The following is an 18,825-nucleotide window of genomic DNA, read 5'->3' as shown; positions in this document are numbered from 1 at the left end:
TATGTCACGTCTCTACTTAGCAGAGCATTCAAAGACCCACTGGAAGCAGGAAAGCACTAAGACACTGCAAAACTGAACTCGGGAAAATCATACTGGGAGCTCTGAGCGATGTCTGCATCCAAGCCATCCAATACGGACTCTGAGACCTTGGAATATCAACACTATGATGCGCTACCTTTTCCCTGGAGCAAAACGATGGAATTAGAAGAATGCTTACCGCAGGATACAACTGTGCCGTTGTTATTTGGAGCACGGTTTTCACTTGCATGAAAACTACAGCAGAACGTAGAAGGATGATCACAGAGGAGTCCACGCGGGCATGCTGAGGAGATTGTAGGTCGTACATTTCAATGATTACTGACATTTGCGCTGCTTGAGGTACAGTAATCAACAAAGAACAGGGTGTGCTACTCTCGAATCCGGTCACCACATGATGAAAAGCCAGGAAGTATACCTTGTCCAATTGACGTCAACAGGGACACGTTAACCCCTTGCTTCCCTGGCGCCCGGCTAGCTCAGTCGGTAGAGCATGAGACTCTTAATCTCAGGGTCGTGGGTTCGAGCCCCACGTTGGGTGGTGCCCGTCTCCTTATTAACAAAGTTTCGTGCTCATCCTTGACCCTCTTACACCTTGATGGTACCGAGCACTAAACTTTAATGCACAGGTGTGATGAAACTGAGATGAAAAGGGCTTATCTATCTCTTTGCCCGAGAGATAAATCAAAGGTTCCGCAGACAATCCGTTGGCTCCGGTCACTCTGACGCAGATAGGAGCTGCAGCCATCATAACTTGTATGAAAACTGATAAGAGCTCCTGTCTATTTACAGTTTCATTTACTCTAGCCTTTCCTTAAACACTGCGTGTACGAAGGCTAAGAAATTGCAGAGCTATTCTAATACAATAACTATTTGGAATCTTTTCGCCATAACAGTTTCACTGTGATTTTGCAGGTAACACGTACGTACGTAACATTTTGAACCGCACTGGAAAAATATGGGAAAGAAATGGCGAAAAGCAACTCTTCAACACGTGGCAATATCTTCCTGAGCGGAGTCCTGTTCTCGAAGCTCGACACTCTGCAAGAGTCACTTCTCCCAACTTGCGCCCGCAGGTTTCCGTAGTGTGCCTGCAAAGAGCCATCCGTTTGAGACAGGCGCACGTTCCGATTTCATTGAACTAAGCTAGATGCACAATTTCGAATGCAGCCTTCATCACAAACGACAGTTCATTTCTCGAAAGCTTGTCATGTAAAAAAAGGAAACAAAGAACGAAAACATACAGCTGACAATCTTCTGAAGCTGCAGATTTAGCTTTTGAGAAATGGACATTTTATGTATGCAGATGCTTTTCAAGCGCTGGTTTTAGAACGTCGCTGTGCTTCCAGCATCATTCTCAGCCTTCTAAACTGCCTATCGAGGTGCCGATCACTTTGTAAAGCGCTTGAGAGGCCAGAGCTGCTCAAACTGCTCTTGCCGTTTCCTTCAATCAAAAGCACTATTTTTTTCGTTGTATGGAAAGCTTTTCAAGTCTTGCATCGACACGCACCTTTCCTGAAATGTCCAAAGGGTGAATGTTTCGCAAAGAAATCCAGTCTACCTTTAGGGGGCATGATGTTGAAATCGGAACAAGCCCTGGGTGGGCTTGAACCAGCAGCCGTTCAGTTAACAGCTGCACAGAAACGCCCCCCGCTTGCTTTGTATCATTCGCAAGTTTCTGGTTAAAGAGTAAAAAAGGCTGGAATTCTTTTCCAGAAGCAGCCGGCAGGATTTCTTCTGCACCCACCCAGAAAAGCCAAGAATTGTATTTCATCTGTCGCAAGCTGTATGTTCCAGAAAGAGAATGAATACTTGCATTAAACTGAATCAAGCCGACAGACACGCACCTGAAGTGGAAATCTAATAAGTAAATTGATTCTTAAAATGTAGAGAGCTTTGAAAAAAATATATTGGTGCTTTTAGATAATATATTTCAAGGATGTAATTGCTGTGCTACAGTACGTGCAGAATTTTAGAAAACAGTGCGTCAACAAAGTACACTGTTTGGGTAACTTTAGAAGACAATGTACCAAAACAATATATGCTGTCTGGGTCGTTAGAATTAGCCGAAAGTAACTGATAAGCTTTGAATAACAAATCTAGTGCTTCTTCTCTCGTTCTATGTTGTAATCTGTTTTGTCTTAGGGAAAGGGGAAGCTTTTGAAGGGACAAAGCACTGAGCTTTTTTACAGCGCAACGTCTTATAAAAACCCTGTACTGCTTGTAACAAATTGAGTCTCCGGTTGCACTTTGCGAAGTGGCAACAGGGCTCCCAATATTGCAATATTGAAATAAAGACCTTACTCAGGTGAGAACTCTCTCTTGTGGCTTCCTTGATAGTTAAATTTCCACGACACACCGCCGTTGTTTTTCTCCATCGGAAGTTTGTCGTTAAGGAAAAACATCGCTGTCATTTTCTTGCCAGCCGGCGGCATTTCTTGTGCAGCGATGAGCCAGATTTGTATTTCGGATTTCGGAAGTTGTGTGAATTTCTTGAAGCTGAAAGTCAACTCGCTCCAGAAAAGAAATGTGCAGTCGCATGAAAGCCGTGCCTGCTTATTAAACCGCAGGACCTGAGCTTGCGTTCTGTTTCTCATCGCGTTCGCAAAGGCGATTCCTGCCTCTAACACTGCTATGTCTGCGATTCAAAGTGCCGTGTGGAGCAGCTTCTAAAGTCTTGTTCACGCTCCTCCGATGTTGCTTTCTCTCTGCCTAACGAAGTTCCATTTTGGTGTCGGAGCGGGGAGACCTAATCATTCCAGCTTTAAGCCACCCTTCAATCTTCTGAGGGGTGTCTGAGTGCTAGCATGTCATTTGCCTTTTTTTTGAAACGGAGAGCGACGTTGAAAAAGGTTACCTCCGCCGCCTCGCCCTCCGTGTTAAATGATCGCAAGACGGCGGCGGCGGCGCTCCCTGTAGTTGTGGCCGAGCGGTTAAGGCGATGGACTAGAAAGCCATTGGGCTCTCCCCGCGCCGGGTCGAATCCTGCCGACTACGGCTTCCTTCTCGTGTCGCCGTGCGCCAGCCCAGAAAAAGGCGGAGTGCCGTTTCTCTCTTCCTGCTTCTTGTACAAACGCTAAATCGCTTGGACCTGCTGCCTTGGAAGTCATGTCTTCAGCGTCCCCCAGCGACATTTCACACTTGGAAGCAGACAACCACGCTTTTGGCATTGGCATGCCTTGCGCCCTACTTCCAGCCTTTGAAGATCTAACTATTCAAACTGAAAGAACCGACTGAATAGGTGTTTGCAGTGCACCAGGAGGAGCAGTGACCATAGCAGTGGAGGGGTGAGGATGGCGCAGATGGAAACGTTTTCATGCGCTCCTCTGGGAGGAATGAAAATAAAAGGCGAAACCGGAAACAGTAGTAGCCGCAAGAGGAAGTGTCTTCAAGCGCCAAGCAAGCGCTCCTCGTTAGTATAGTGGTGCGTATTCCCGCCCGTCACGTGGGAGACCAGGGATGGATTGCTTGACGGCGAGCCGGGTTGCTTTTCTCCCATCAGATTCCAACCGCTAATGCTAACGCAGTTTGTGGGAGCTTACGTGCTTCTCCTTTTCCGTCATTTTCGGACGACTATTCCAAAGGGGTAACCTGATGGAATAGGGGCCTGAAGACACGAGGCATTCTTAAACCAGCACTGGGCTGCACGGCCTTCTGTTGCGATCAGATTATATTCGAGTGAAAAAGCCAGAGCAGCCGCTTCCATCCTATGGAGTACGAGCTAAATCAGGAGAGGTATGGGACACGCGCGTGCCTATAGGTGCACGTCTCCTACATCAGGCTGCTTCACCCATGTGCACCCGACTGGAGAGGGAATGGAGCAAGCTTTTTGTCAGGAGTGGGATTCGAACCCACGCCTCCAGGGGAGACTGCGACCTGAACGCAGCGCCTTAGACCGCTCGGCCATCCTGACGCCAGTCCTCTCCCCCAAAGCGGTCTGATGAGCCACCGCGATCCCACTACGCTCTTCGAGTATCGCACTGTTATTAATACTACAGTGTGACTCCAGCATTAAAATGTTTGGAAAATGTGTCGGCCTTTATAATCCAGTGTAGAGCAGCGTGTGATGATTTGTGCTACAAAACACCAAGCGCTCAAAGTGACGTCTGCGTTTGTCACTGAAACTTTCAACTTTCATCACTTATGTAGGAAATACAAAGAGCAGTTAGGTGGAACGCGTAGGATGGCCGTCAGCAGAGTGGCGCAGCGGAAGCGTGCTGGGCCCATAACCCAGAGGTCGATGGATCGAAACCATCCTCTGCTACATGTGTCTTACGCATGGTTCATAAGCATTCCATCGGGTTAGCAAAGTGCATTAAAGTAGTGTGGATCTCCCTTTCCTTAAGTTCTGTTCTGAGTTTCTCTCTCGTGTGTGTTTGTGCAAGCTTGACACTTGCGGGACTCTTTCATCTTCACCAATACGGAGATGACCAAATGTGTCTTCGGTTGTTCTGAGATCTTTGATAGTTTCTTCGAATGCTTCAAGTGAACCTCGAAATCGAAGCAGTTATGTTTATATTGATTTCTCGCATTAATCATTATTAACCAGGAACAGCCAGCACAGTCGGTCGCATTAGTAATTATGTCACGTCTCTACTTAGCAGAGCATTCAAAGACCCACTGGAAGCAGGAAAGCACTAAGACACTGCAAAACTGAACTCGGGAAAATCATACTGGGAGCTCTGAGCGATGTCTGCATCCAAGCCATCCAATACGGACTCTGAGACCTTGGAATATCAACACTATGATGCGCTACCTTTTCCCTGGAGCAAAACGATGGAATTAGAAGAATGCTTACCGCAGGATACAACTGTGCCGTTGTTATTTGGAGCACGGTTTTCACTTGCATGAAAACTACAGCAGAACGTAGAAGGATGATCACAGAGGAGTCCACGCGGGCATGCTGAGGAGATTGTAGGTCGTACATTTCAATGATTACTGACATTTGCGCTGCTTGAGGTACAGTAATCAACAAAGAACAGGGTGTGCTACTCTCGAATCCGGTCACCACATGATGAAAAGCCAGGAAGTATACCTTGTCCAATTGACGTCAACAGGGACACGTTAACCCCTTGCTTCCCTGGCGCCCGGCTAGCTCAGTCGGTAGAGCATGAGACTCTTAATCTCAGGGTCGTGGGTTCGAGCCCCACGTTGGGCGGTGCCCGTCTCCTTATTAACAAAGTTTCGTGCTCATCCTTGACCCTCTTACACCTTGATGGTACCGAGCACTAAACTTTAATGCACAGGTGTGATGAAACTGAGATGAAAAGGGCTTATCTAGCTCTTTGCCCGAGAGATAAATCAAAGGTTCCGCAGACAATCCGTTGGCTCCGGTCACTCTGACGCAGATAGGAGCTGCAGCCATCATAACTTGTATGAAAACTGATAAGAGCTCCTGTCTATTTACAGTTTCATTTACTCTAGCCTTTCCTTAAACACTGCGTGTACGAAGGCTAAGAAATTGCAGAGCTATTCTAATACAATAACTATTTGGAATCTTTTCGCCATAACAGTTTCACTGTGATTTTGCAGGTAACACGTACGTACGTAACATTTTGAACCGCACTGGAAAAATATGGGAAAGAAATGGCGAAAAGCAACTCTTCAACACGTGGCAATATCTTCCTGAGCGGAGTCCTGTTCTCGAAGCTCGACACTCTGCAAGAGTCACTTCTCCCAACTTGCGCCCGCAGGTTTCTGTAGTGTGCCTGCAAAGAGCCATCCGTTTGAGACAGGCGCACGTTCCGATTTCATTGAACTAAGCTAGATGCACAATTTCGAATGCAGCCTTCATCACAAACGACAGTTCATTTCTCGAAAGCTTGTCATGTAAAAAAAGGAAACAAAGAACGAAAACATACAGCTGACAATCTTCTGAAGCTGCAGATTTAGCTTTTGAGAAATGGACATTTTATGTATGCAGATGCTTTTCAAGCGCTGGTTTTAGAACGTCGCTGTGCTTCCAGCATCATTCTCAGCCTTCTAAACTGCCTATCGAGGTGCCGATCACTTTGTAAAGCGCTTGAGAGGCCAGAGCTGCTCAAACTGCTCTTGCCGTTTCCTTCAATCAAAAGCACTATTTTTTTCGTTGTATGGAAAGCTTTTCAAGTCTTGCATCGACACGCACCTTTCCTGAAATGTCCAAAGGGTGAATGTTTCGCAAAGAAATCCAGTCTACCTTTAGGGGGCATGATGTTGAAATCGGAACAAGCCCTGGGTGGGCTTGAACCAGCAGCCGTTCAGTTAACAGCTGCACAGAAACGCCCCCCGCTTGCTTTGTATCATTCGCAAGTTTCTGGTTAAAGAGTAAAAAAGGCTGGAATTCTTTTCCAGAAGCAGCCGGCAGGATTTCTTCTGCACCCACCCAGAAAAGCCAAGAATTGTATTTCATCTGTCGCAAGCTGTATGTTCCAGAAAGAGAATGAATACTTGCATTAAACTGAATCAAGCCGACAGACACGCACCTGAAGTGGAAATCTAATAAGTAAATTGATTCTTAAAATGTAGAGAGCTTTGAAAAAAATATATTGGTGCTTTTAGATAATATATTTCAAGGATGTAATTGCTGTGCTACAGTACGTGCAGAATTTTAGAAAACAGTGCGTCAACAAAGTACACTGTTTGGGTAACTTTAGAAGACAATGTACCAAAACAATATATGCTGTCTGGGTCGTTAGAATTAGCCGAAAGTAACTGATAAGCTTTGAATAACAAATCTAGTGCTTCTTCTCTCGTTCTATGTTGTAATCTGTTTTGTCTTAGGGAAAGGGGAAGCTTTTGAAGGGACAAAGCACTGAGCTTTTTTACAGCGCAACGTCTTATAAAAACCCTGTACTGCTTGTAACAAATTGAGTCTCCGGTTGCACTTTGCGAAGTGGCAACAGGGCTCCCAATATTGCAATATTGAAATAAAGACCTTACTCAGGTGAGAACTCTCTCTTGTGGCTTCCTTGATAGTTAAATTTCCACGACACACCGCCGTTGTTTTTCTCCATCGGAAGTTTGTCGTTAAGGAAAAACATCGCTGTCATTTTCTTGCCAGCCGGCGGCATTTCTTGTGCAGCGATGAGCCAGATTTGTATTTCGGATTTCGGAAGTTGTGTGAATTTCTTGAAGCTGAAAGTCAACTCGCTCCAGAAAAGAAATGTGCAGTCGCATGAAAGCCGTGCCTGCTTATTAAACCGCAGGACCTGAGCTTGCGTTCTGTTTCTCATCGCGTTCGCAAAGGCGATTCCTGCCTCTAACACTGCTATGTCTGCGATTCAAAGTGCCGTGTGGAGCAGCTTCTAAAGTCTTGTTCACGCTCCTCCGATGTTGCTTTCTCTCTGCCTAACGAAGTTCCATTTTGGTGTCGGAGCGGGGAGACCTAATCATTCCAGCTTTAAGCCACCCTTCAATCTTCTGAGGGGTGTCTGAGTGCTAGCATGTCATTTGCCTTTTTTTTGAAACGGAGAGCGACGTTGAAAAAGGTTACCTCCGCCGCCTCGCCCTCCGTGTTAAATGATCGCAAGACGGCGGCGGCGGCGCTCCCTGTAGTTGTGGCCGAGCGGTTAAGGCGATGGACTAGAAAGCCATTGGGCTCTCCCCGCGCCGGGTCGAATCCTGCCGACTACGGCTTCCTTCTCGTGTCGCCGTGCGCCAGCCCAGAAAAAGGCGGAGTGCCGTTTCTCTCTTCCTGATTCTTGTACAAACGCTAAATCGCTTGGACCTGCTGCCTTGGAAGTCATGTCTTCAGCGTCCCCCAGCGACATTTCACACTTGGAAGCAGACAACCACGCTTTTGGCATTGGCATGCCTTGCGCCCTACTTCCAGCCTTTGAAGATCTAACTATTCAAACTGAAAGAACCGACTGAATAGGTGTTTGCAGTGCACCAGGAGGAGCAGTGACCATAGCAGTGGAGGGGTGAGGATGGCGCAGATGGAAACGTTTTCATGCGCTCCTCTGGGAGGAATGAAAATAAAAGGCGAAACCGGAAACAGTAGTAGCCGCAAGAGGAAGTGTCTTCAAGCGCCAAGCAAGCGCTCCTCGTTAGTATAGTGGTGCGTATTCCCGCCCGTCACGTGGGAGACCAGGGATGGATTGCTTGACGGCGAGCCGGGTTGCTTTTCTCCCATCAGATTCCAACCGCTAATGCTAACGCAGTTTGTGGGAGCTTACGTGCTTCTCCTTTTCCGTCATTTTCGGACGACTATTCCAAAGGGGTAACCTGATGGAATAGGGGCCTGAAGACACGAGGCATTCTTAAACCAGCACTGGGCTGCACGGCCTTCTGTTGCGATCAGATTATATTCGAGTGAAAAAGCCAGAGCAGCCGCTTCCATCCTATGGAGTACGAGCTAAATCAGGAGAGGTATGGGACACGCGCGTGCCTATAGGTGCACGTCTCCTACGTCAGGCTGCTTCACCCATGTGCACCCGACTGGAGAGGGAATGGAGCAAGCTTTTTGTCAGGAGTGGGATTCGAACCCACGCCTCCAGGGCAGACTGCGACCTGAACGCAGCGCCTTAGACCGCTCGGCCATCCTGACGCCAGCCCTCTCCCCCAAAGCGGTCTGATGAGCCACCGCGATCCCACTACGCTCTTCGAGTATCGCACTGTTATTAATACTACAGTGTGACTCCAGCATTAAAATGTTTGGAAAATGTGTCGGCCTTTATAATCCAGTGTAGAGCAGCGTGTGATGATTTGTGCTACAAAACACCAAGCGCTCAAAGTGACGTCTGCGTTTGTCACTGAAACTTTCAACTCTTTCATCACTTATGTAGGAAATACAAAGAGCAGTTAGGTGGAACGCGTAGGATGGCCGTCAGCAGAGTGGCGCAGCGGAAGCGTGCTGGGCCCATAACCCAGAGGTCGATGGATCGAAACCATCCTCTGCTACATGTGTCTTACGCATGGTTCATAAGCATTCCATTGGGTTAGCAAAGTGCATTAAAGTAGTGTGGATCTCCCTTTCCTTAAGTTCTGTTCTGAGTTTCTCTCTCGTGTGTGTTTGTGCAAGCTTGACACTTGCGGGACTCTTTCATCTTCACCAATACGGAGATGACCAAATGTGTCTTCGGTTGTTCTGAGATCTTTGATAGTTTCTTCGAATGCTTCAAGTGAACCTCGAAATCGAAGCAGTTATGTTTATATTGATTTCTCGCATTAATCATTATTAACCAGGAACAGCCAGCACAGTCGGTCGCATTAGTAATTATGTCACGTCTCTACTTAGCAGAGCATTCAAAGACCCACTGGAAGCAGGAAAGCACTAAGACACTGCAAAACTGAACTCGGGAAAATCATACTGGGAGCTCTGAGCGATGTCTGCATCCAAGCCATCCAATACGGACTCTGAGACCTTGGAATATCAACACTATGATGCGCTACCTTTTCCCTGGAGCAAAACGATGGAATTAGAAGAATGCTTACCGCAGGATACAACTGTGCCGTTGTTATTTGGAGCACGGTTTTCACTTGCATGAAAACTACAGCAGAACGTAGAAGGATGATCACAGAGGAGTCCACGCGGGCATGCTGAGGAGATTGTAGGTCGTACATTTCAATGATTACTGACATTTGCGCTGCTTGAGGTACAGTAATCAACAAAGAACAGGGTGTGCTACTCTCGAATCCGGTCACCACATGATGAAAAGCCAGGAAGTATACCTTGTCCAATTGACGTCAACAGGGACACGTAAACCCCTTGCTTCCCCGGCGCCCGGCTAGCTCAGTCGGTAGAGCATGAGACTCTTAATCTCAGGGTCGTGGGTTCGAGCCCCACGTTGGGCGGTGCCCGTCTCCTTATTAACAAAGTTTCGTGCTCATCCTTGACCCTCTTACACCTTGATGGTACCGAGCACTAAACTTTAATGCACAGGTGTGATGAAACTGAGATGAAAAGGGCTTATCTAGCTCTTTGCCCGAGAGATAAATCAAAGGTTCCGCAGACAATCCGTTGGCTCCGGTCACTCTGACGCAGATAGGAGCTGCAGCCATCATAACTTGTATGAAAACTGATAAGAGCTCCTGTCTATTTACAGTTTCATTTACTCTAGCCTTTCCTTAAACACTGCGTGTACGAAGGCTAAGAAATTGCAGAGCTATTCTAATACAATAACTATTTGGAATCTTTTCGCCATAACAGTTTCACTGTGATTTTGCAGGTAACACGTACGTACGTAACATTTTGAACCGCACTGGAAAAATATGGGAAAGAAATGGCGAAAAGCAACTCTTCAACACGTGGCAATATCTTCCTGAGCGGAGTCCTGTTCTCGAAGCTCGACACTCTGCAAGAGTCACTTCTCCCAACTTGCGCCCGCAGGTTTCCGTAGTGTGCCTGCAAAGAGCCATCCGTTTGAGACAGGCGCACGTTCCGATTTCATTGAACTAAGCTAGATGCACAATTTCGAATGCAGCCTTCATCACAAACGACAGTTCATTTCTCGAAAGCTTGTCATGTAAAAAAAGGAAACAAAGAACGAAAACATACAGCTGACAATCTTCTGAAGCTGCAGATTTAGCTTTTGAGAAATGGACATTTTATGTATGCAGATGCTTTTCAAGCGCTGGTTTTAGAACGTCGCTGTGCTTCCAGCATCATTCTCAGCCTTCTAAACTGCCTATCGAGGTGCCGATCACTTTGTAAAGCGCTTGAGAGGCCAGAGCTGCTCAAACTGCTCTTGCCGTTTCCTTCAATCAAAAGCACTATTTTTTTCGTTGTATGGAAAGCTTTTCAAGTCTTGCATCGACACGCACCTTTCCTGAAATGTCCAAAGGGTGAATGTTTCGCAAAGAAATCCAGTCTACCTTTAGGGGGCATGATGTTGAAATCGGAACAAGCCCTGGGTGGGCTTGAACCAGCAGCCGTTCAGTTAACAGCTGCACAGAAACGCCCCCCGCTTGCTTTGTATCATTCGCAAGTTTCTGGTTAAAGAGTAAAAAAGGCTGGAATTCTTTTCCAGAAGCAGCCGGCAGGATTTCTTCTGCACCCACCCAGAAAAGCCAAGAATTGTATTTCATCTGTCGCAAGCTGTATGTTCCAGAAAGAGAATGAATACTTGCATTAAACTGAATCAAGCCGACAGACACGCACCTGAAGTGGAAATCTAATAAGTAAATTGATTCTTAAAATGTAGAGAGCTTTGAAAAAAATATATTGGTGCTTTTAGATAATATATTTCAAGGATGTAATTGCTGTGCTACAGTACGTGCAGAATTTTAGAAAACAGTGCGTCAACAAAGTACACTGTTTGGGTAACTTTAGAAGACAATGTACCAAAACAATATATGCTGTCTGGGTCGTTAGAATTAGCCGAAAGTAACTGATAAGCTTTGAATAACAAATCTAGTGCTTCTTCTCTCGTTCTATGTTGTAATCTGTTTTGTCTTAGGGAAAGGGGAAGCTTTTGAAGGGACAAAGCACTGAGCTTTTTTACAGCGCAACGTCTTATAAAAACCCTGTACTGCTTGTAACAAATTGAGTCTCCGGTTGCACTTTGCGAAGTGGCAACAGGGCTCCCAATATTGCAATATTGAAATAAAGACCTTACTCAGGTGAGAACTCTCTCTTGTGGCTTCCTTGATAGTTAAATTTCCACGACACACCGCCGTTGTTTTTCTCCATCGGAAGTTTGTCGTTAAGGAAAAACATCGCTGTCATTTTCTTGCCAGCCGGCGGCATTTCTTGTGCAGCGATGAGCCAGATTTGTATTTCGGATTTCGGAAGTTGTGTGAATTTCTTGAAGCTGAAAGTCAACTCGCTCCAGAAAAGAAATGTGCAGTCGCATGAAAGCCGTGCCTGCTTATTAAACCGCAGGACCTGAGCTTGCGTTCTGTTTCTCATCGCGTTCGCAAAGGCGATTCCTGCCTCTAACACTGCTATGTCTGCGATTCAAAGTGCCGTGTGGAGCAGCTTCGAAAGTCTTGTTCACGCTCCTCCGATGTTGCTTTCTCTCTGCCTAACGAAGTTCCATTTTGGTGTCGGAGCGGGGAGACCTAATCATTCCAGCTTTAAGCCACCCTTCAATCTTCTGAGGGGTGTCTGAGTGCTAGCATGTCATTTGCCTTTTTTTTTTTTGAAACGGAGAGCGACGTTGAAAAAGGTTACCTCCGCCGCCTCGCCCTCCGTGTTAAATGATCGCAAGACGGCGGCGGCGGCGCTCCCTGTAGTTGTGGCCGAGCGGTTAAGGCGATGGACTAGAAAGCCATTGGGCTCTCCCCGCGCCGGGTCGAATCCTGCCGACTACGGCGTCCTTCTCGTGTCGCCGTGCGCCTGCCCAGAAAAAGGCGGAGTGCCGTTTCTCTCTTCCTGCTTCTTGTACAAACGCTAAATCGCTTGGACCTGCTGCCTTGGAAGTCATGTCTTCAGCGTCCCCCAGCGACATTTCACACTTGGAAGCAGACAACCACGCTTTTGGCATTGGCATGCCTTGCGCCCTACTTCCAGCCTTTGAAGATCTAATTATTCAAACTGAAAGAACCGACTGAATAGGTGTTTGCAGTGCACCAGGAGGAGCAGTGACCATAGCAGTGGAGGGGTGAGGATGGCGCAGATGGAAACGTTTTCATGCGCTCCTCTGGGAGGAATGAAAATAAAAGGCGAAACCGGAAACAGTAGTAGCCGCAAGAGGAAGTGTCTTCAAGTGCCAAGCAAGCGCTCCTCGTTAGTATAGTGGTGTGTATTCCCGCCCGTCACGTGGGAGACCAGGGATGGATTGCTTGACGGCGAGCCGGGTTGCTTTTCTCCCATCAGATTCCAACCGCTAATGCTAACGCAGTTTGTGGGAGCTTACGTGCTTCTCCTTTTCCGTCATTTTCGGACGACTATTCCAAAGGGGTAACCTGATGGAATAGGGGCCTGAAGACACGAGGCATTCTTAAACCAGCACTGGGCTGCACGGCCTTCTGTTGCGATCAGATTATATTCGAGTGAAAAAGCCAGAGCAGCCGCTTCCATCCTATGGAGTACGAGCTAAATCAGGAGAGGTATGGGACACGCGCGTGCCTATAGGTGCACGTCTCCTACGTCAGGCTGCTTCACCCATGTGCACCCGACTGGAGAGGGAATGGAGCAAGCTTTTTGTCAGGAGTGGGATTCGAACCCACGCCTCCAGGGGAGACTGCGACCTGAACGCAGCGCCTTAGACCGCTCGGCCATCCTGACGCCAGCCCTCTCCCCCAAAGCGGTCTGATGAGCCACCGCGATCCCACTACGCTCTTCGAGTATCGCACTGTTATTAATACTACAGTGTGACTCCAGCATTAAAATGTTTGGAAAATGTGTCGGCCTTTATAATCCAGTGTAGAGCAGCGTGTGATGATTTGTGCTACAAAACACCAAGCGCTCAAAGTGACGTCTGCGTTTGTCACTGAAACTTTCAACTCTTTCATCACTTATGTAGGAAATACAAGAGCAGTTAGGTGGAACGCGTAGGATGGCCGTCAGCAGAGTGGCGCAGCGGAAGCGTGCTGGGCCCATAACCCAGAGGTCGATGGATCGAAACCATCCTCTGCTACATGTGTCTTACGCATGGTTCATAAGCATTCCATCGGGTTAGCAAAGTGCATTAAAGTAGTGTGGATCTCCCTTTCCTTAAGTTCTGTTCTGAGTTTCTCTCTCGTGTGTGTTTGTGCAAGCTTGACACTTGCGGGACTCTTTCATCTTCACCAATACGGAGATGACCAAATGTGTCTTCGGTTGTTCTGAGATCTTTGATAGTTTCTTCGAATGCTTCAAGTGAACCTCGAAATCGAAGCAGTTATGTTTATATTGATTTCTCGCATTAATCATTATTAACCAGGAACAGCCAGCACAGTCGGTCGCATTAGTAATTATGTCACGTCTCTACTTAGCAGAGCATTCAAAGACCCACTGGAAGCAGGAAAGCACTAAGACACTGCAAAACTGAACTCGGGAAAATCATACTGGGAGCTCTGAGCGATGTCTGCATCCAAGCCATCCAATACGGACTCTGAGACCTTGGAATATCAACACTATGATGCGCTACCTTTTCCCTGGAGCAAAACGATGGAATTAGAAGAATGCTTACCGCAGGATACAACTGTGCCGTTGTTATTTGGAGCACGGTTTTCACTTGCATGAAAACTACAGCAGAACGTAGAAGGATGATCACAGAGGAGTCCACGCGGGCATGCTGAGGAGATTGTAGGTCGTACATTTCAATGATTACTGACATTTGCGCTGCTTGAGGTACAGTAATCAACAAAGAACAGGGTGTGCTACTCTCGAATCCGGTCACCACATGATGAAAAGCCAGGAAGTATACCTTGTCCAATTGACGTCAACAGGGACACGTTAACCCCTTGCTTCCCTGGCGCCCGGCTAGCTCAGTCGGTAGAGCATGAGACTCTTAATCTCAGGGTCGTGGGTTCGAGCCCCACGTTGGGCGGTGCCCGTCTCCTTATTAACAAAGTTTCGTGCTCATCCTTGACCCTCTTACACCTTGATGGTACCGAGCACTAAACTTTAATGCACAGGTGTGATGAAACTGAGATGAAAAGGGCTTATCTAGCTCTTTGCCCGAGAGATAAATCAAAGGTTCCGCAGACAATCCGTTGGCTCCGGTCACTCTGACGCAGATAGGAGCTGCAGCCATCATAACTTGTATGAAAACTGATAAGAGCTCCTGTCTATTTACAGTTTCATTTACTCTAGCCTTTCCTTAAACACTGCGTGTACGAAGGCTAAGAAATTGCAGAGCTATTCTAATACAATAACTATTTGGAATCTTTTCGCCATAACAGTTTCACTGTGATTTTGCAGGTAACACGTACGTACGTAACATTTTGAACCGCACTGGAAAAATATGGGAAAGAAATGGCGAAAAGCAACTCTTCAACACGTGGCAATATCTTCCTGAGCGGAGTCCTGTTCTCGAAGCTCGACACTCTGCAAGAGTCACTTCTCCCAACTTGCGCCCGCAGGTTTCTGTAGTGTGCCTGCAAAGAGCCATCCGTTTGAGACAGGCGCACGTTCCGATTTCATTGAACTAAGCTAGATGCACAATTTCGAATGCAGCCTTCATCACAAACGACAGTTCATTTCTCGAAAGCTTGTCATGTAAAAAAAGGAAACAAAGAACGAAAACATACAGCTGACAATCTTCTGAAGCTGCAGATTTAGCTTTTGAGAAATGGACATTTTATGTATGCAGATGCTTTTCAAGCGCTGGTTTTAGAACGTCGCTGTGCTTCCAGCATCATTCTCAGCCTTCTAAACTGCCTATCGAGGTGCCGATCACTTTGTAAAGCGCTTGAGAGGCCAGAGCTGCTCAAACTGCTCTTGCCGTTTCCTTCAATCAAAAGCACTATTTTTTTCGTTGTATGGAAAGCTTTTCAAGTCTTGCATCGACACGCACCTTTCCTGAAATGTCCAAAGGGTGAATGTTTCGCAAAGAAATCCAGTCTACCTTTAGGGGGCATGATGTTGAAATCGGAACAAGCCCTGGGTGGGCTTGAACCAGCAGCCGTTCAGTTAACAGCTGCACAGAAACGCCCCCCGCTTGCTTTGTATCATTCGCAAGTTTCTGGTTAAAGAGTAAAAAAGGCTGGAATTCTTTTCCAGAAGCAGCCGGCAGGATTTCTTCTGCACCCACCCAGAAAAGCCAAGAATTGTATTTCATCTGTCGCAAGCTGTATGTTCCAGAAAGAGAATGAATACTTGCATTAAACTGAATCAAGCCGACAGACACGCACCTGAAGTGGAAATCTAATAAGTAAATTGATTCTTAAAATGTAGAGAGCTTTGAAAAAAATATATTGGTGCTTTTAGATAATATATTTCAAGGATGTAATTGCTGTGCTACAGTACGTGCAGAATTTTAGAAAACAGTGCGTCAACAAAGTACACTGTTTGGGTAACTTTAGAAGACAATGTACCAAAACAATATATGCTGTCTGGGTCGTTAGAATTAGCCGAAAGTAACTGATAAGCTTTGAATAACAAATCTAGTGCTTCTTCTCTCGTTCTATGTTGTAATCTGTTTTGTCTTAGGGAAAGGGGAAGCTTTTGAAGGGACAAAGCACTGAGCTTTTTTACAGCGCAACGTCTTATAAAAACCCTGTACTGCTTGTAACAAATTGAGTCTCCGGTTGCACTTTGCGAAGTGGCAACAGGGCTCCCAATATTGCAATATTGAAATAAAGACCTTACTCAGGTGAGAACTCTCTCTTGTGGCTTCCTTGATAGTTAAATTTCCACGACACACCGCCGTTGTTTTTCTCCATCGGAAGTTTGTCGTTAAGGAAAAACATCGCTGTCATTTTCTTGCCAGCCGGCGGCATTTCTTGTGCAGCGATGAGCCAGATTTGTATTTCGGATTTCGGAAGTTGTGTGAATTTCTTGAAGCTGAAAGTCAACTCGCTCCAGAAAAGAAATGTGCAGTCGCATGAAAGCCGTGCCTGCTTATTAAACCGCAGGACCTGAGCTTGCGTTCTGTTTCTCATCGCGTTCGCAAAGGCGATTCCTGCCTCTAACACTGCTATGTCTGCGATTCAAAGTGCCGTGTGGAGCAGCTTCTAAAGTCTTGTTCACGCTCCTCCGATGTTGCTTTCTCTCTGCCTAACGAAGTTCCATTTTGGTGTCGGAGCGGGGAGACCTAATCATTCCAGCTTTAAGCCACCCTTCAATCTTCTGAGGGGTGTCTGAGTGCTAGCATGTCATTTGCCTTTTTTTTGAAACGGAGAGCGACGTTGAAAAAGGTTACCTCCGCCGCCTCGCCCTCCGTGTTAAATGATCGCAAGACGGCGGCGGCGGCGCTCCCTGTAGTTGTGGCCGAGCGGTTAAGGCGATGGACTAGAAAGCCATTGGGCTCTCCCCGCGCCGGGTCGAATCCTGCCGACTACGGCTTCCTTCTCGTGTCGCCGTGCGCCAGCCCAGAAAAAGGCGGAGTGCCGTTTCTCTCTTCCTGATTCTTGTACAAACGCTAAATCGCTTGGACCTGCTGCCTTGGAAGTCATGTCTTCAGCGTCCCCCAGCGACATTTCACACTTGGAAGCAGACAACCACGCTTTTGGCATTGGCATGCCTTGCGCCCTACTTCCAGCCTTTGAAGATCTAACTATTCAAACTGAAAGAACCGACTGAATAGGTGTTTGCAGTGCACCAGGAGGAGCAGTGACCATAGCAGTGGAGGGGTGAGGATGGCGCAGATGGAAACGTTTTCATGCGCTCCTCTGGGAGGAATGAAAATAAAAGGCGAAACCGGAAACAGTAGTAGCCGCAAGAGGAAGTGTCTTCAAGCGCCAAGCAAGCGCTCCTCGTTAGTATAGTGGTGCGTATTCCCGCCCGTCACGTGGGAGACCAGGGATGGATTGCTTGACGGCGAGCCGGGTTGCTTTTCTCCCATCAGATTCCAACCGCTAATGCTAACGCAGTTTGTGGGAGCTTACGTGCTTCTCCTTTTCCGTCATTTTCGGACGACTATTCCAAAGGGGTAACCTGATGGAATAGGGGCCTGAAGACACGAGGCATTCTTAAACCAGCACTGGGCTGCACGGCCTTCTGTTGCGATCAGATTATATTCGAGTGAAAAAGCCAGAGCAGCCGCTTCCATCCTATGGAGTACGAGCTAAATCAGGAGAGGTATGGGACACGCGCGTGCCTATAGGTGCACGTCTCCTACGGCAGGCTGCTTCACCCATGTGCACCCGACTGGAGAGGGAATGGAGCAAGCTTTTTGTCAGGAGTGGGATTCGAACCCACGCCTCCAGGGCAGACTGCGACCTGAACGCAGCGCCTTAGACCGCTCGGCCATCCTGACGCCAGCCCTCTCCCCCAAAGCGGTCTGATGAGCCACCGCGATCCCACTACGCTCTTCGAGTATCGCACTGTTATTAATACTACAGTGTGACTCCAGCATTAAAATGTTTGGAAAATGTGTCGGCCTTTATAATCCAGTGTAGAGCAGCGTGTGATGATTTGTGCTACAAAACACCAAGCGCTCAAAGTGACGTCTGCGTTTGTCACTGAAACTTTCAACTCTTTCATCACTTATGTAGGAAATACAAAGAGCAGTTAGGTGGAACGCGTAGGATGGCCGTCAGCAGAGTGGCGCAGCGGAAGCGTGCTGGGCCCATAACCCAGAGGTCGATGGATCGAAACCATCCTCTGCTACATGTGTCTTACGCATGGTTCATAAGCATTCCATTGGGTTAGCAAAGTGCATTAAAGTAGTGTGGATCTCCCTTTCCTTAAGTTCTGTTCTGAGTTTCTCTCTCGTGTGTGTTTGTGCAAGCTTGACACTTGCGGGACTCTTTCATCTTCACCAATACGGAGATGACCAAATGTGTCTTCGGTTGTTCTGAGATCTTTGATAGTTTCTTCGAATGCTTCAAGTGAACCTCGAAATCGAAGCAGTTATGTTTATATTGATTTCTCGCATTAATCATTATTAACCAGGAACAGCCAGCACAGTCGGTCGCATTAGTAATTATGTCACGTCTCTACTTAGCAGAGCATTCAAAGACCCACTGGAAGCAGGAAAGCACTAAGACACTGCAAAACTGAACTCGGGAAAATCATACTGGGAGCTCTGAGCGATGTCTGCATCCAAGCCATCCAATACGGACTCTGAGACCTTGGAATATCAACACTATGATGCGCTACCTTTTCCCTGGAGCAAAACGATGGAATTAGAAGAATGCTTACCGCAGGATACAACTGTGCCGTTGTTATTTGGAGCACGGTTTTCACTTGCATGAAAACTACAGCAGAACGTAGAAGGATGATCACAGAGGAGTCCACGCGGGCATGCTGAGGAGATTGTAGGTCGTACATTT

At 47.1% G+C, this 18,825-nt stretch overlaps 8 non-coding genes across 8 annotated transcripts; 4 read left to right on the top strand and 4 right to left on the bottom strand.

Annotated features, from left to right (window-relative positions):
- Positions 1-504: 504 nt before the first annotated feature.
- Positions 505-577, top strand: trnak-cuu (transfer RNA lysine (anticodon CUU)). Its single transcript has one exon. It is a non-coding gene; the product is annotated as a tRNA-Lys (tRNA).
- Positions 578-3,866: 3,289 nt separating this feature from the next.
- On the bottom strand, positions 3,867-3,949 carry trnal-cag (transfer RNA leucine (anticodon CAG)). Its single transcript has one exon. It is a non-coding gene; the product is annotated as a tRNA-Leu (tRNA).
- Positions 3,950-5,121: 1,172 nt separating this feature from the next.
- Positions 5,122-5,194, top strand: trnak-cuu (transfer RNA lysine (anticodon CUU)). Its single transcript has one exon. It is a non-coding gene; the product is annotated as a tRNA-Lys (tRNA).
- Positions 5,195-8,483: 3,289 nt separating this feature from the next.
- trnal-cag (transfer RNA leucine (anticodon CAG)) lies at positions 8,484-8,566 on the bottom strand. The gene has a single exon. It is a non-coding gene; the product is annotated as a tRNA-Leu (tRNA).
- Positions 8,567-9,740: 1,174 nt separating this feature from the next.
- On the top strand, positions 9,741-9,813 carry trnak-cuu (transfer RNA lysine (anticodon CUU)). The gene has a single exon. It is a non-coding gene; the product is annotated as a tRNA-Lys (tRNA).
- A 3,293-nt stretch (positions 9,814-13,106) lies between these two features.
- trnal-cag (transfer RNA leucine (anticodon CAG)) lies at positions 13,107-13,189 on the bottom strand. Its single transcript has one exon. It is a non-coding gene; the product is annotated as a tRNA-Leu (tRNA).
- Positions 13,190-14,362: 1,173 nt separating this feature from the next.
- On the top strand, positions 14,363-14,435 carry trnak-cuu (transfer RNA lysine (anticodon CUU)). Its single transcript has one exon. It is a non-coding gene; the product is annotated as a tRNA-Lys (tRNA).
- A 3,289-nt stretch (positions 14,436-17,724) lies between these two features.
- trnal-cag (transfer RNA leucine (anticodon CAG)) lies at positions 17,725-17,807 on the bottom strand. The gene has a single exon. It is a non-coding gene; the product is annotated as a tRNA-Leu (tRNA).
- Between the last annotated feature and the right edge of the window lie 1,018 nt (positions 17,808-18,825).

The sequence above is a fragment of the Atractosteus spatula genome, chromosome 25 (assembly GCF_055471065.1).
Source record: "Atractosteus spatula isolate fAtrSpa1 chromosome 25, fAtrSpa1.hap1, whole genome shotgun sequence".
Taxonomy (NCBI): domain Eukaryota; kingdom Metazoa; phylum Chordata; class Actinopteri; order Semionotiformes; family Lepisosteidae; genus Atractosteus; species Atractosteus spatula.
Note: the sequence above shows the minus strand (reverse complement) of the source record. Positions and strands in the feature narration are given on the sequence as shown.